At 59.3% G+C, this 14,828-nt stretch overlaps 1 long non-coding RNA gene across 1 annotated transcript; it reads left to right on the plus strand.

The window, feature by feature from the left end:
• The first annotated feature begins 12,379 nt into the window (after positions 1-12,379).
• On the plus strand, positions 12,380-14,601 carry LOC128903226 (uncharacterized). Its single transcript, XR_008464054.1, has 5 exons — positions 12,380-12,468; positions 13,198-13,230; positions 13,356-13,391; positions 13,897-13,965; positions 14,447-14,601. It is a non-coding gene; the product is annotated as an uncharacterized LOC128903226 (long non-coding RNA).
• Positions 14,602-14,828: the final 227 nt, after the last annotated feature.

The raw sequence follows: 14,828 nt of genomic DNA on the forward strand, positions 1-14,828 counted from the left end.
GGCTGTTAAAAAAACTGTGGGCACCCAGACAGAGGCCCCGCGCAAACACGTGGGCATCCAGGCCTCTGGCTGCAAAGAGTGCCGGAGCCTGGCACTCGCCATGGAGGGCAGCAGAGACAACACTTGTGTCAGATGTGAACAGGTAAATGATCTGCTCATTCTGGTGGCTGAGCTGAAGGAAGAAGTGGAAAGGTTGAGGAGTATGAGAGAATGCGAGAGGGAGAGTGACTGGTGGACCCGCTCCCGGAGAGAAAGGGAACAGGGTGAGGCCCCACACAAGTCAGAGGACCCCCTCCCCTCTCGTCACCAGGCAACAGGAGGGGATGGCAGAGACGAGGGGGAATGGAAACAGGTCCCTGCTCGGGGAAGCAGGAGAATCCCCTCCCGGCCCCTCCCACCTTCCCAGTTACCTTTGCAGAACAGGCATGGAGTCCTGCAGGAGGAACTGGCTGTTGGAGAGGAGGATGAGACACCCAGGCCAGGAACGTCAGAAAGACCAAGTCGCCATGGACCCAGCATCACAGTTGGCTCCAAAAGGAAAAGCAGACGGGTCATTGTGGTGGGTGACTCTCTATTGAGGGGGGCGGAGGGGCCAATATGCCGTCCAGACCCACTTCACAGGGAAGTCTGCTGCCTCCCTGGGGCACGGGTCAGGGATGTGTTGGACAAACTTCCGGCCCTAGTAAACTCCTCTGACTACTACCCCCTCTTAGTATGTCAGGTGGGTAGTGATGAAGTGGGTAGGAGGAGCCCAAAATCGATTAAAAGAGATTTTAGAGCCTTGGGGCGACGGCTTAAGGGGTCAGGAACACAAGTTGTGTTCTCCTCTATCCCTTCAGTGGCAATCATGAATGAGGAAATTAACAGGAAGAGGCAACAGGTCAACTCGTGGCTCCGGGACTGGTGTTATGGGCAGGGCTTTGGGTTTTTTGATCACAGGCTGCTATAGGAGTGACCTGACCTGCTGGTGGCAGGTGGAACGCACCTGTCCCAGAAGGGGAAAAGAATTGTGGGGCAGGAGTTAGCAAGGCTCATTGACAGGGCTTTAAACTAGATATGAGGGGGGAAGGGGAGACAACTGGGCCTGTCAGGAATAAATCAAAGGGGAGGATAGTGAGGACTCTCACTCTGATATTTCATTGGAGAGAAGGGATAGATGCTTAGAAATCATGGAAGCACCTGAGAGGGGTCTGGTGGGAAATGGGGCCCACACCCACAAAAAGGTGCTGGAGTCATTAGCACATCTGAAGTGCATCTCTACCAATGCATGCAGTATGTGCAACAAACAGGGGAGCTTGAAGCCATGATGCACCAGGGAAACTAAGACATAGTGGCTATCACCGAAACGTGGTCGGATGCCTCACATAACTGGAGTGCCACAATCGATGGCTACAAGCTCTTCAGGAGGGACAGACAGGAAAGGAGAGGTGGAGGAGTGGCCCTGTATATTAGAGAATGCTACGAGAGCTCAGAAATCGAGTATAGTGATGACGGGGTGGAGAGTGTTTGGATTAGGTTAAGGGCCGATAAAGCTGATTGCGCTGTGGGAGTCTGCTATAGACCTCCCAACCAAAGCAGTGAGGCGGACGAAGCTTTCTATAAGCAGTTGGGGGAAATCTCGCGATCACTTGCCGTTGTTCTTGTGGGGGACTTTAACCTCCCGGATATCTGCTGGGAATACAACACAGCTGAGAGGGAACAATCCAGGAGGCTCCTGGAATCTGTGGAGGATAACTTCCTCACACAGCTGGTAAGTGATCCGACCAGGGAAGGTGCCCTCCTGGACCTGCTTCTTGTGAACAGGGAAGAACTTGTCGGGGAAGTAAAGGTTGGTGGCCGTCTAGGGCACAGTGATCATGAGATGATCGAATTTCTGATTCTTGGGGAAACAAGGAGAAGGGTTAGTAAAACTGCCACCTTAGACTTCCGGAGGGCAAATTTTGACCTGTTCAGAAGACTGCTGGACAAAGTCCCTTGGGAGGGACAGGCTGTGGACATTGTCTACCTAGACTTTCGAAAAGCATTTGACACTGTCCCCCATCGAATTCTCATGGAAAAACTGGCGGCTTATGGCCTGGATGAGCATACGATCTGCTGGATCAAGCACTGGCTGGATGGGCGGTCCCAAAGAGTGGTGGTCAATGGAGTTAAATCCAGCTGGCGGCCGGTCACAACTGGTGTCCCTCGGGGCTCGGTGTTGGGACCATTGCTGTTCAACATCTTTATTGATGACCTTGATGAGGACATAGAGTGTATCACCAGCAAGTTTGCAGATGACACGAAGCTAGGCGGGAGTGTTGATCTACATGAGGATAGGGAGGCTCTACAGAGAGACTTGGACAGATTGGATCGATGGGCCAATGCTAACGGTATGAGCTTCAACAAGGCCAAGTGCCGGGTCCTGCACTTGGGCCACAACAACCCCATGCATCGCTACAGGCTTGGGGCAGTGTGGCTCGAGAGCTGCCTGGCAGAAAAGGACCTGGGGGTTCTAATTGACAAGGGGCTGAACATGAGCCAGCAGTGTGCCCAGGTGGCCAAGAGGGCCAATGCCATCCTGGCTTGTATTAGAACTAGTGTGACCAGCAGAAGGAGGGAGGTGATTGTCCCCCTGTACTCAGCACTGGTGTGGCCACACCTGGAGTATTGTGTCCAGTTCTGGGCACGTCAATCCGAGAGAGATATCGAGGTGCTGGAGCGAGGGCAGAGGAGGGCAACGAAGCTGGTGAAGGGCCTGGAGAATAAATCTTATGAGGAGCAATTGAAGGAGCTGGGACTGTTTAGTTTGAGGAAGAGGAGGCTGAGGGGAGACCTCATAGCTCTCTACAACTACTTGAAAGGCCATTGTAGAGAGGTTGGTGCTGGTCTCTTCTCACAGGTAATTAGCGATAGAAGAAGAGGGAATGGCTTCAAGCTGCAACAGGGTAGGTTTAGGCTGGACATAAGGAAAAAATTCTTCACAGAAAGAGTGGTCAGACACTGGAATAGGCTGCCCAGGGAGGTGGTGGAGTCACCATCCCTGGATGTGTTTAAGACTCCTTTAGATGTGATGTTAAGGGATATGGTGTAAGGGAGAACTTTGTAGAGTGGAGATGATGGTTGGACTCGATGATCCCAAGGGTCTTTTCCAACCTAAATGATTCTATGGTTCTATGAAGTGCTGGAGCGTGTCCAGAGGAGAGCTACCAGGCTGGTGAGGGGTCTGGAGACCAGGTCATATGAGGAGAGGCTGAGGGAGCTGGGCACGTTTAGCTTGGAGAAGAGGAGCCTGAGGGGAGACCTCATTGCCCTCTACAACTCCCTGAAAGGAGGGTGCAGAGAGGTGGGTGTTGGCCTCTTCTCCCAGGTGAATAATGACAGGACCAGAGGAAATGGTCTGAAGTTGTGGCAGGGGAGGTTTAGATTAGATATTAGGAAGAATTACTTTACTGAAAGAGTGGTCAGGCACTGGAACAGCCTGCCCAGGGAGGTGGTTGAGTCACCATCCCTAGAGGTATTTAAGACATGTCTAGATGTGGCACTTCAGGGCATGCTCTAGTGATGGAGATTGTGTGTGTGTGGGGGTTGTGTGTGTATGGTTGGACTCGATGATCTTAAAGGTCCCTTCCAACCACGAAGATCCTGTGATTATCATCCCCCTTGACGCAGCACTGGTGTGGCCACATCTGGTCTAGTGTGTCTGTGTGTGGGGCTCTCTGTTCTGAAGGAAGGAGGAGGAACTGGAGAAGCTCCAAAGGACACTGGCCAGGATGGGGTTTGGGGCATGTGTGGAGAAGCTGAGGGAGCTGGGCTTCTGTACCTTTTGAAGTAGAGGCCCAGGGCTCTCTAGCAGTAGCTTGCACCTGCTTGAAGGGTGGCTTCAGAGATCATGGAGATTTTCTTGGTAGTGGGAAGAGAAGGAAACCTCAACAAAGTGCAGCTTGGAAGGGTCGGACTGCATGTGAGGAAAAAGAAATCTCACTCAAATGGTTGCACTGTGGTGCAAGAGGTCACCCAGAGGGAGTCTGTATTAGCCCATGGCTTTGTGTTTCAAGGAACAGCCGGTGAGAGTGGAGAGACATCAGAAAAGATATGGAAATGCCGGGGTGAGAGCGATGTGGGAAAGCACAATGGGTGTCTGCAGCCTGCAAGGAAAGAGGTGCAGGCATGGGACAGTGATGGACAGCCTGCAGTAGAGGTGGCCTAGGGCTCTGGCAAGGTTAAAAAGCCCAACAGCACCAAGGTCTTTGTCCCCTTGGCTATGGCACTTGCCTCTGCCACCAAGGCCTACTAGAAAAAACTTTATTTTGAAGCTCTGGGCTTGGTTTCTGCTTCACTCTTGCATGAGGAAGCCAGGAGGTGTTGCACAGCCCCCCTACACTTGGCCTTGCTCACCCTCACACCCCACTACCCCCAGGAAGAGCCCTGAGCCACACCTGAGGGGCAGGATCTGCCTTCCCAGGGCCTGAGGGTCAGGTTTGGCCTTTCTGCTTCATCAAACAAAGCAACAGTTTTCTCCGCATTACAGCCACCTGCACAGTGCCTTTGCCTTCCTGCAATCCCAGCCTCCAGCTATCTCCTCTGAGAGTCCACCGGGAGACTTTGTCAGTAATGGGCCTCAGTGGCCAATTAGTGCTTCAAGGTACTTTGAGTTTTGCTTCTGACTCCTTGAGCAGTGTTTTCAATCTTCTCTCAGTATCTGAGGTTCGTGGACTCAGAGCTAAATACGCCATGGGGCTCATTAAAGTACAGAAAGCCCTAACAAGCTGTTTCTCTTCTTTTAATTTCCTTCAAGTCTTCAAGACTTCTACAGCTAATTGGAGCTCTTTCATACTGTAGTTAAGAAGGAAGATTTCAAAGAAAACCTAGGTTTTTTTGTTTTTTTTTTTTTAAAGGCTTTGTTTTACTTTACTTTTCAGTCTAGAGAAGAGGTGATAGAAGTCTTCTGCAACTGATATTGGTCCAGAGGGTCTCCTCAGGAGGTCTGCATGGCTAGGAAATGCAGTCCCTTGAGGTCTGACACTGTATGGACAACACTACTCCTCACCGCCCCCACCCCAACCCCACCATGTCTGTCATTGCCCAGTTGGGATTTACATCAGTGTCCTTCCATCAGACTTCTCCACTGGTCTCTGCAGCTGGATGTTACAGCTCCATTGCACCAGCTCCCACCTGAGCTCCTTAGAGACCTGGCTGCGCCCGGGCACAGAAGGGTTTCTCCTCTTTGCAAGCAAAGAAAAGTAAAGCCTGATCATGTCGGATCATGTTTGGTAAACAATAAAACACCCTCTGCGGCCATATGCTAAGTACATGCTGCCTCTAATGAGGTTGCTTTTCTGCAAGGGGTAATCTTATGAGAAATGCTTTGGATGGATAGGTACAGAAAGGTAGATATAAACATAGTTAAAGAGTTGGCTACAGGAGACAATTAGACTACTGAAAGACAGGGAAACTTTTAACCACGTGAAGCTCAAAGCAGCAGCTGGATGGGTGACAGGAACCTGAATGAAGAAAGAGTAAGGGAAGGAGAAAACAGGAGTATAATAGAAAAGGCCCTTGTCTAGACAGTCTGCACCTGGAAAGATGACTTTAGACATGGTCATTGTATCAGGACAGGTGAAAACATAAGAAAGATTAGAGAAATGAAATCCATCATATAACAGGCAAAATACTGGTAGTGAAGTTACAGAACAAGATTGACATTTCTTTGGAATATCCCTTTTGAAAAGTCATTGGGTTAGCAGAGGTCTCTTGTGAGAGAGGACAAGCAAGTGTTGCACCCAGCTCTGAACGAGGCCAAAAATGCAACTCAGGGAACAACTCACTGGCTGTACAAGCTCACATTGGTGAGCAGTGTGCCACCAGTTAGAGTCCTCTTGGGTGATATTTCTGGGCACCAAAAAGAGAAATTTGTCTTCAAATGCAGTCAGCATGGACTCACGGAGGGTACGTACTGGGACATGCTGGGGCATTGTGGGGCAGCACAGGGATGCTGGCTCCTGGGCCCTGTTCAGTTTAGCACCTGTGTCCGTGACCCAGAGAAGGCAACTCTCAGCATGTTTAACAAGAACAAACGCTGCAATCTACACCTGGGATGAAATAATGGTGGCCACAAGTATAGGCTGGAAGAGGAGTGGCTAGAAAGCAGCCCTGCAGAAAGGGATCTGGGGACGCTGGTTGGCAGCTGGGCTAATACGAGTCAGGAGTGTGCCCTGGCAGCCAAGAGGGCAACCTGCATTCTGGGGTGCATAGAATCATAGCATTGCCTAAGTTGGAAGAGACCTTTCAGATCATCGAGTCCAACCACCAACCTAACTCTGACAAAAACCATCACTAAAGCATATCTCTAAGCACTGCGTCTACCCGTCTTTGAAATACCTCCAGGGATGGTTGCACTTCCCTGGGCAGCCTCTTCTAATGTTTAATAACCCTTTCAGAGCAAAAATTTTTTCCTAATATCCAGTCTAAACCTCCCCTGGCGCAACTTGAGGCCGCTTCCCCTTCTCTTATTGCCTGTTACTTGGGAGAAGAGACCCACCCCCACCTCTCTACAATCTCCTTTCAGGTGCCTGTAGAGAGCGATAAGGTCTCCCTCAGCCTCCTTTTCTCCAGACTAAACAATCCCAGTTCCCTCAGCCACTCCCCATAAGAATTGTTTGTCACTGAGTTTCCTCTGCCCTCTCTGGCATCCCTGCCCACTACCAATCACTGCCTCACCACTAACTGAAACGTTAACAAGCTCTCAGGGGCTGACCATCTTTCTCCATTTACCACTCATGCATCCTAAAGACACCAGTGGAGGAAGCATATCTCGGGGAGAGGAGGACCTCCTAGAGGCACCTCTCTGCTCTTTGAGGTCTAAGTGCTTGTCAAAGGCCCCAGGAGGAGTTCATCTGGTGCCCACATTTATATTGCAGATGGTTGGTCTGCAATGGACAGGGAATGAGACAGAGAAGCGACCAGGAATAACATGGAAGGGGAGATTCAGTGCATTGGGGATGGCTGGGGTGGAGATAATCCCCATGGATAAAGCCTTGAGCAATGTGCATGGCTGAGTAGAGACCTGCTGGTCAAACTAAAAGGCAAGAAGGAAATGCACAGGCAGTGGAAGCAGGGAGAGGTATCCTGGGAAGAGCATGGGGATGTTGCCCAGGTGTGTAGGGATGGGGTCAGGAAGGCCAAGGCGCAGCTGGAGATGAACTTGCCAAGGGAGGCAAAGGATAATAAGAAGGGCTTCTATAGATATGTCAGCCAGAAAAGGAAGGTCAAAGAAAGCGTACCCCTCCTGATGAGCAAGACTGGCAAACTGGTAACAATGGACGAGGAGAAGGCTGAGGTACTCAACAACAGTTTTGCCTCAGTCTTCCCTGGCAACCTCTCTTCCCACACCTCTTGAGTGGGTGGACCTCAAGGTAGGGACTTGAGGGGCCAAGTCCCCCCCCACTGTGGCAAAAGATGAGGTTTGTGACCACCTGAGGAACCTAAGCATGCAGGAGTCTATGGGGGCTGACAAGATGCATCCCAGAGTCCTGAGGGAACTGGCTGGTGGAGTTGCCAAGCCACTCTCCATGATATTTGAAAAGCCATGGCAGTCAGGTGAAGTCCCCAGTGACTGGAAAAAGGCAAACATTGCACCAGAGTCCACCAGAGCTTCACACTCCCATGGGGTTGATGTGCCAGGCGTTGACCCCAGACAGACTCGCTCCCGCCTTCATCCCTGGGGAAGATCCATCTCCAACCAGCCGAGGGCAGAGCTGGGGTCATGGCTCAGGCTCCAGCGCCATCCGAATGTGCACGATGAGCACTGAACCAAGTGTTCCCACCAAAGAAGAAGCGGTACATGCACTTTCCCTCCCCTTTCCCTCTGTAAAACGGCGGGACGCCTCACTGCGGGTCAGAGCCTGAGGAGAGCAACCCTGATAAAAATTTATTTGGAAAATAAATGTGGTAAAACTCCCCCTGCCTCCCAGAAGGGACTGTAGGAAAAAGAGAGAAAGGTACAGACGTGCTCTTGGCCCCATGGGAGGTTCCCTCTGGGTGCTGCCCTCAACGGTGGTCCACTCGTTTGGGGATTGGCAAGACCTTTCCTTGACGGGACACTTCTCCTTCGCGCTCAACGGGAGTCACCTCCAGATCTGTGCCCTGCGCCCCTTTTTGTTGGGCTTGTTAAAAGCTGGTTTCTGTTGGCACTTTGGGGTGCTCGGAAGCGTCGGTGGGGTTTTGTCTGGGACACGAACTGTCAAAGCCACAGGCCTCGCGCTCCCCCTGAGGAGGCGGCGGGGGGACAGCACAGGTAGGATCAGCCACCCTTCAGAGCGACCTTGAGGAGGCTCTTGTCCAGCCCTTGGTCAAACCGGCCAACTGCTGACGTTTACCTTTTTCAATGCGCGGCTCACGATCACAACCACCCGAGCGCGTCGTCGTCGCCACTACTGAGCCGGCAGAGGGAACCTCCCCGAACACCACCGTGAATGTCAAGGGGCATCCGGTGCCGCCCGCTGGTCTGCGTTTCTCTCATCAGCCACTCCTAATCCCATATTCCTCAATGGTGTCAGCGCCTACGATTCGTCGATTCTTTTCAAAACAGGCCCGGAACGCAAAAAACACCCCAGCGTGTTTAAATGCGGTGCATGATTCCGCACGGGGTGACTTGTCTGTCCAACAGATAACGCAGAAAGCAGAAGCCGTCAAAATGAACATCTGCCAGGTGGCTGCCTGCTCTTTGGGCATTTCCAAAGCAAATATTCCAGTCAGGCGCCTTAAATCTTTTCACGACCGAGCCACAAAAGATCCCTTATTTAGAGTTAGTGTCTCGTGAAGACACGACCTTATCCCTAACCCTCGGAAATGCCATCTAATGTCAACGAGGGCCCTGAGCTGTTGACGGTTCTCGTGTCTGACTTCTCAGTGCACCCTCGTCTCCCTCTTCTCGGGCAGATGACCCCAGACAGGGTTTCTTCCGAGCCAGGACAGGAGCCTGTCCCGTCACGGGGACACGACCAGCGACACCTCAGTTTCGCTGAAACTCGGGCAAACCTCCCAGCCGACTTCCAAAGCCCCGCCCAGATTTTTCCCACCGGCCTTTGACTCCCACCCCACGTCTCCTACAAACACAAACCACCCCCCCAACCCCAGGGGCCACGGACTCCAATTGAGCGCTGTTTTACTTTCAGCCGTGGGCCGTGGGCCACTGGGTGGGTTAGGGGGCGAACGGCCCTTGGGCAGCGCAGCACGGTGGCTGGAATTCCTGTGGCAGGGAACAGAGGACAAGCTTACAGAGGAACGCACCGGCCTTACAGAGCACCCGCGGGTTTGCTGGGATAACGCCGACGTCCCGGGAACTCAGCGCAGGCGGCGAGTCCAAGGCGTTCGGTGCCGCCATTGCTCGGCGCGGCCAGTGGATTTGCTGGTTGTTACGGGCGGTTCCTTCTGCCACCCAGAGAGACCCGTCGATCCGTGCTGCGCCTCCCGATGGAGACCTTGCCGGTCCCATGTCCTCCCAGCGGTGGCTCATGCCATCGAAGGGCTGGTCTCCTCGTTATGCAGAAGCCAATCAGTCGCTCTCTGTGCTGCTCTTTGTCTCCCCTGAGAGCTGTGTGCGTCTGCAGGGGGGAAAACCCGGGGTACCTGAGCTCCTCGAGCCAAAAATGCCCATGTCCGCCCTGAAGCTGTCCCTGTTGGGAGAGGTCCCGGCGGTTCCCTCTGCCCTTCGGGGCACTTGCGCCCTTGAAGAGAGCAGCCGGGGCCGATTGCGGGAGCGTCACGATGGCAGAGAGCAGCTCCATTGGCGCCGGCTTGCTGGAAAAGGTCTGGCTCGGCTTGTGCGGCTTCCCCCGGCGGCTCTCCCCGCTGAGAGCGGAGCCCCGCACCGCTTACGACCAGCCCCACGCTGTCCCTACCCCACAGCGCCCCGAGGGGGCTGCCCAGGGCCCCCAGGGTGGCGGTGGTCGGGCTGGGGGTGAAGGAAACCAAGCTGGAGAGCCAGGGCCAGCGCGGGGCAGGCGGAGGAGAGGGAAAAGGACACGGCACCCCTGGGGAGGCAGCTCCATCACCCCGGCTGCTCGGACCCCCGGGCTCCCCCAAGGAGAGCAGCCCCCCCGGCTGTCCGGCTGCTCCCCCAGCGCCGCCCCGTCGCCGGCGTAGGGATTAGCTTCACTCGTAAGAGAGCAGCAGCGAAATAGTGATGAACAGCAAACACCATTTACCAAAGCCGGCAGTGAAGGCGACGGTGTTTTACGGGATTCGATGGCAAGGGGCACCTGGTTATTTACCGCACGGGGGCCAGGGCCAGGCGATCCGCGAGGGAGACCGTCCCGTTGGGTCCCGGGGCTCGGTAAGGACCCCCCAGCTTTCCAAACTCCTTCTCCGAGAGGAGTCAAGGTGCAGCTGGATCCAATCCGAGCCCCAGGCTTGGCCAAGGGTTCACGTCTAAGGGATTATAGCCACGCCATCAACCCTTACGTCACGTAGCCAAGACTTCAGGGTTTAGCACGCCGCCGAGAGCCTCTTGCGGTGAGGAATCTGCCGGCCCCGAGGAGCAGAACCTCAAGCGAGCGTCCCCGCTCCAGGGGAGATCCTGGGGCACAGGCGCCGCCGCGCAGGAGAGCCCCGAGGGCTCCTGGGCTGTGCGCTCTTCACGGGGTAGGAGAAGTGACCCACGGCCATATTCGCAAGGGGACAAAACCCCTCGGTCCCTGCCCCAGACAGCGCTCGGCTGCAGGCAGCCCCCCCCCAAGGCCGGGGTGCGCCTCAGGACACCTCCCACTGATGGCTGTGGCTGGGGCAGGAGCCGGGGGGAAGGAAGGGGGAAAGGGAGAGCCCCCGTCTCTGGGCGCCGGCCTGTCCCCGGGGAAGGAGGGACCGCGGCACTGGGGCGCCCCAGGACCCGCTGCTCCCTGCTCCCCCCAGCACCGCCCTCCTGAGGGGGCTCTGCCCACTGGCGGGGCTGGAGGGCGCCCCGGCTGCCGTCGCCCCCGCCGTTCTGCCCCCGAGCGGGCTCTGGGGAAGCCCCGGGGGGGCTGGAGGGCCCTGTGTGCCGCGGGGCGCGGGCAGGTGTCAGAGGTGCCGCGGGACAGATGTCCCTCCTCTCACCGGGGGGGCTCCGTGCCTGCCATCAGCGCCGAGGGGCTGCCCGGGGATGAGCCGAGGCTTCATCGCGTCCCTCTGAACAGCCGCGTCCAGGGCCAGCAGAGGCCGAGGACACCGGAGGGGACGAGGGCCTTTGGCGAGCGGTGGCCGAGCCCCAGCGGGTAGCGGAGCCAGCGCTGCACCGGGGCCGGGGCGCTGGGACCCGCTCTCGGGGCCGGCTCTGCCCGGGGGACCCCGGGGATGTGGGGGGACGGGGTGTCCCCAGGCGTCGGCGGGACGAGGGCCAGGGCAGGGGCCAGCCCCCTCTGCCCGGGGGGGGCCGTGGCTGGGAACGGCACCGGTTTGGGTCCCGCGGAGCCTGGGGAACAGTGGAGGCTGGAGCCGGGCATGGCCGCCCCCCAGCACATCCCCCACGCCGAGCCTTCCCCTCCCCACGCCCAGCACCCACCACTGTCCCCCAGTGCCCGAAGGCCCCAGTCTCCTGCCGGCCCCGTGGCCCCTGCCCCCAGCCGTCCTCCCCCCTCCCACGTTCCCTCCTCCCGGGGTCCCCGGTGCAGAAGAAGAGGGGCCGGTTCCAGCCCCCCCTTTACCCGAGGGGCTGGGGACAAGGCAGAGGTATTTCTGCCCTGAGAGCCCTGGTTGGAGGGTGCTGTCACCCCTGGGGGGCCCTGGAGGGAAAGGCTGGTCTGGGGGTGAGGGGTACGGGGAGATGGGGGTCTGGGGGTGAGGGACGTGGGGAGATGTGGGTCTGGGGGTGAGGGACATGGGGAGATGGGGGTCTGGGGGTGAGAGATGTGGGGAGATGGGGCTCTGGGGGTGAGGGACACGGGGAGCTGGGGGTGAGGGACGTGGGGAGATGGGGGCCTGGAGGTGAGGGACATGGGGAGATGTGGGTCTGGGGGTGAGGGACGTGGGGAGATGGGGGGTCTGGGGGTGAGGGACGTGGGGAGATGGGGGTCTGCGGGTGAGGGACACGGGGAGCTGGGGAGTTCTGGCTTTAGGGGCTGTTGGAGGCCGGTCTCATGATGGAGCAGTGGGTCACGGCTGTCGGGCGTCCGGCTGTCGGGAGGCTCTGGCCGCCCCCTCCAGCCGCCCCCCGGTGCCGGGGCCCTTCCCTGCCCAGCTGCCCCATGCCCACGCTGGACCGGTGCCGGGACGGAGGTGACTCTGTGCCGGGGCTGGGCTGGTGGCCAGGGCCGGTGTCTCTGCCAAGGCCAGCTTTGCCCCGGGGGCTCTCGGGGCGGGGAGGGAGGAGCAGGAGTCCCGGGGGGGATAAATCTGCCCCTTCACCTTCCCCAGCTACAGCCGGGACTCTCCGCACGGCAGAGGAAGATGAAGGTGGCGGTGCTCAGCCTGGCCCTGCTCTTCGCCGTCCTGCTCTGCACCCCGGAGGATGCCCAGGTGGGTCCCCAGGGCCGCGGGCCGGGGCCGGGCTGGGGGACGCCGGCTCCGCCGCAGCGGGGGGCACGAAAGCCCTTGGCTTGGCCTCTCGTCTCGGCGCCCCCACATCCGTCCCATCCCCCCCCGGCACCCCCGAGTCCCGTCCTTTTGGGCCCCGCTGCCATCTTCCCCCGGCGACACGCTCCGTGTCCCACCTCTCCGTCGCTGCCGAGGTCTTTCTTCCCCTCATCCCCCTCAGCCCTTCGCCTTCCCCCCTCTCCCCGGCAGCGGTGTCCCTGCAGCCCCTGCCCGACCCCACCGTCTCCCTGCGCCGTCCCCTCGTTGTGCTCCTCCGCTCTCCTCCCCCCTCTGCCCCCACCAGCCACCGCCTCGGAGCCCCCACGGCCCCTCCGCTTGGGTTCCTTCCCTCTCCTGTCCGTCCCACGCCCCCCCGGCCCTCCAGAGCCCCCGGCCCCGGCCCTCGGGGGTCCCGCCGACCGCCCCCGTGCCCCATCGCTGCATCCCCACCACCCCCCGCCCCGTCCTCTCTGGGGCTCCTGAACTCCCCGTGGTTCCTTCATCTCCGTCCTCACCCCTGGTCCTCGCGTGAGGTGAAACCTGGGGGGGGATGGTGCTGGGGGGCAGCAGAAGGCCTTTTCCTGGGAAGCCTTGGGGCCGAGGGGAGCCTGTGTTGTCCCCCCCGGCCCCACCATGGTCCCCTCCAGCCCCTGCTGCGCTCTTTCTCCCCAGGCCTTTGAAGCAAGCGGAGGTTACTGCATCGGGGTAAGCGGCGGGTGGGCTGGGAGGGCGCCCAGTCTGCGGCACTGGGGGGGCCGCTCGGTCCCCCAGTTGCTCGCCGGGGCTGGGGACATCCCAGTGACCCGGGCGACCCCACGGTCTCTCCACAGGGGGCAATCGACTTCGGGCGAGTGAAGAGGGCTGCGGTAGGTACAGCCAGCTCTGCTGCCCCCAGACCCTCCCTCCCACGGCCACCGCGCGCCAGAGCATCCCAGTGCGCCCCAGTACCTGCACTGGGACCCCACTCGACTCTCCAGTGTCTGCACTGGGACCCCACTCGCCCCCCCAGTACCTGCACAGGGACCCCACCCCCTCCCACCAGTATCTCCACTGGGACCCCACTTGCCCCCCAGTACCTGCACTGGGACCCCACTCGCCCCCCACTATCTGCACTGGGACCCCACACCCTCCCACCAGTATCTGTGCTGGGACCTCACTCACCCCCCCAGTACCTGCGCTGGGAACCCACCCCCTCCCACCAGTATTTCCACTGGGACCCCACTCCCCCCCCAGTACCTGCACTGGGGCCCCACTCCCCCCCAGTGCCTGCACTGGGAGCCCACTCCCCCTCAGTGCCCGCACTGGGAGCCCACTCGCCCCCAGCCCCCCCAGGGCTTTCCCAGCGCCTCCCTGACCCCCCCGTCTCCCCAGGCCCCCCGGGCTGAGAAGCTGCTGGAGCTGGCGCGCCAGAGACGCATGGCTGAGGCGGCCGAGGCCTAGGTGAGCGACGTCCCGGCCGCTCCAGCCCCACGGAGGGTCCTGGGCCCCAGGGGGTCCCCGAGCCCTCGGGGCCGGGACTGCCGGCGCCGCGGGAGCGGGACGACGAGGGGACAGCGGCGACGTGTGTCCCGGGCCAGCGGGACGCAGCTGCTGCCCTGCCAGTCCCCGCACCCGGGGGGGGTTGCAAGGACTGCCCGGGGCCCCGCCGCGGCCGGGCGGGGGGCTCTGGTGCCCCCCAGGATGCCCGCGGGGGCCGGGCGGGGCTCGGGGAGGTTTCGGGGTGTCCCCGGGTAAGGCCACGCTGGGCAAGGGGCTGGGGGTGCCCCGGGGGGCTCAGGAGAGCCAGGTCCTGCCCTGGGTGCGTGGGGGGCTCCAGGTCCCTTCTCCGTCCCCAGGGCTCTGTGGGGAGATGGGGGGGACGCGGCCGCTCTCCTGGCCCGGCGCACGCCAGGGGGGTCTCATGCCGGGCTCTGTCTTCCAGGACTGGAACCGGCGGTGACACCCTCGTCCCGTCCCCCCCCAGCAGCACGAGGAGATGATCATCCCTGGATGGCCCCCCCCGACCCCCGGGAGCCCCGGACCGTTGCCCTCTCGCCATCAATAAACTCCTTCAGCAAAGCTTCGCTCCGCGTCTGCCTGCGCGTGGCCCCCCCTCCGTGGCCCCTCTCCCCGTGGTGTGGGGCAGGAGAGGAGCGTGGAGGGACGGCCCGGACCTCTGGGCTCCTGCCCCACGGACTCAGCCCTCTGGGGGGTTCCCAGGCCATTTCGGAGCCCCACGCCTGGCCACCTGCCTTCCCGAACCGCCCCCCCCCAGCCCACCCCCTTCTCTGGGGCATCGCGGGTTGGGGAGGAGCCTCGGGAAC

This window comes from Rissa tridactyla, unplaced genomic scaffold (genome assembly GCF_028500815.1).
Source record: "Rissa tridactyla isolate bRisTri1 unplaced genomic scaffold, bRisTri1.patW.cur.20221130 scaffold_108, whole genome shotgun sequence".
Classification (NCBI taxonomy): domain Eukaryota; kingdom Metazoa; phylum Chordata; class Aves; order Charadriiformes; family Laridae; genus Rissa; species Rissa tridactyla.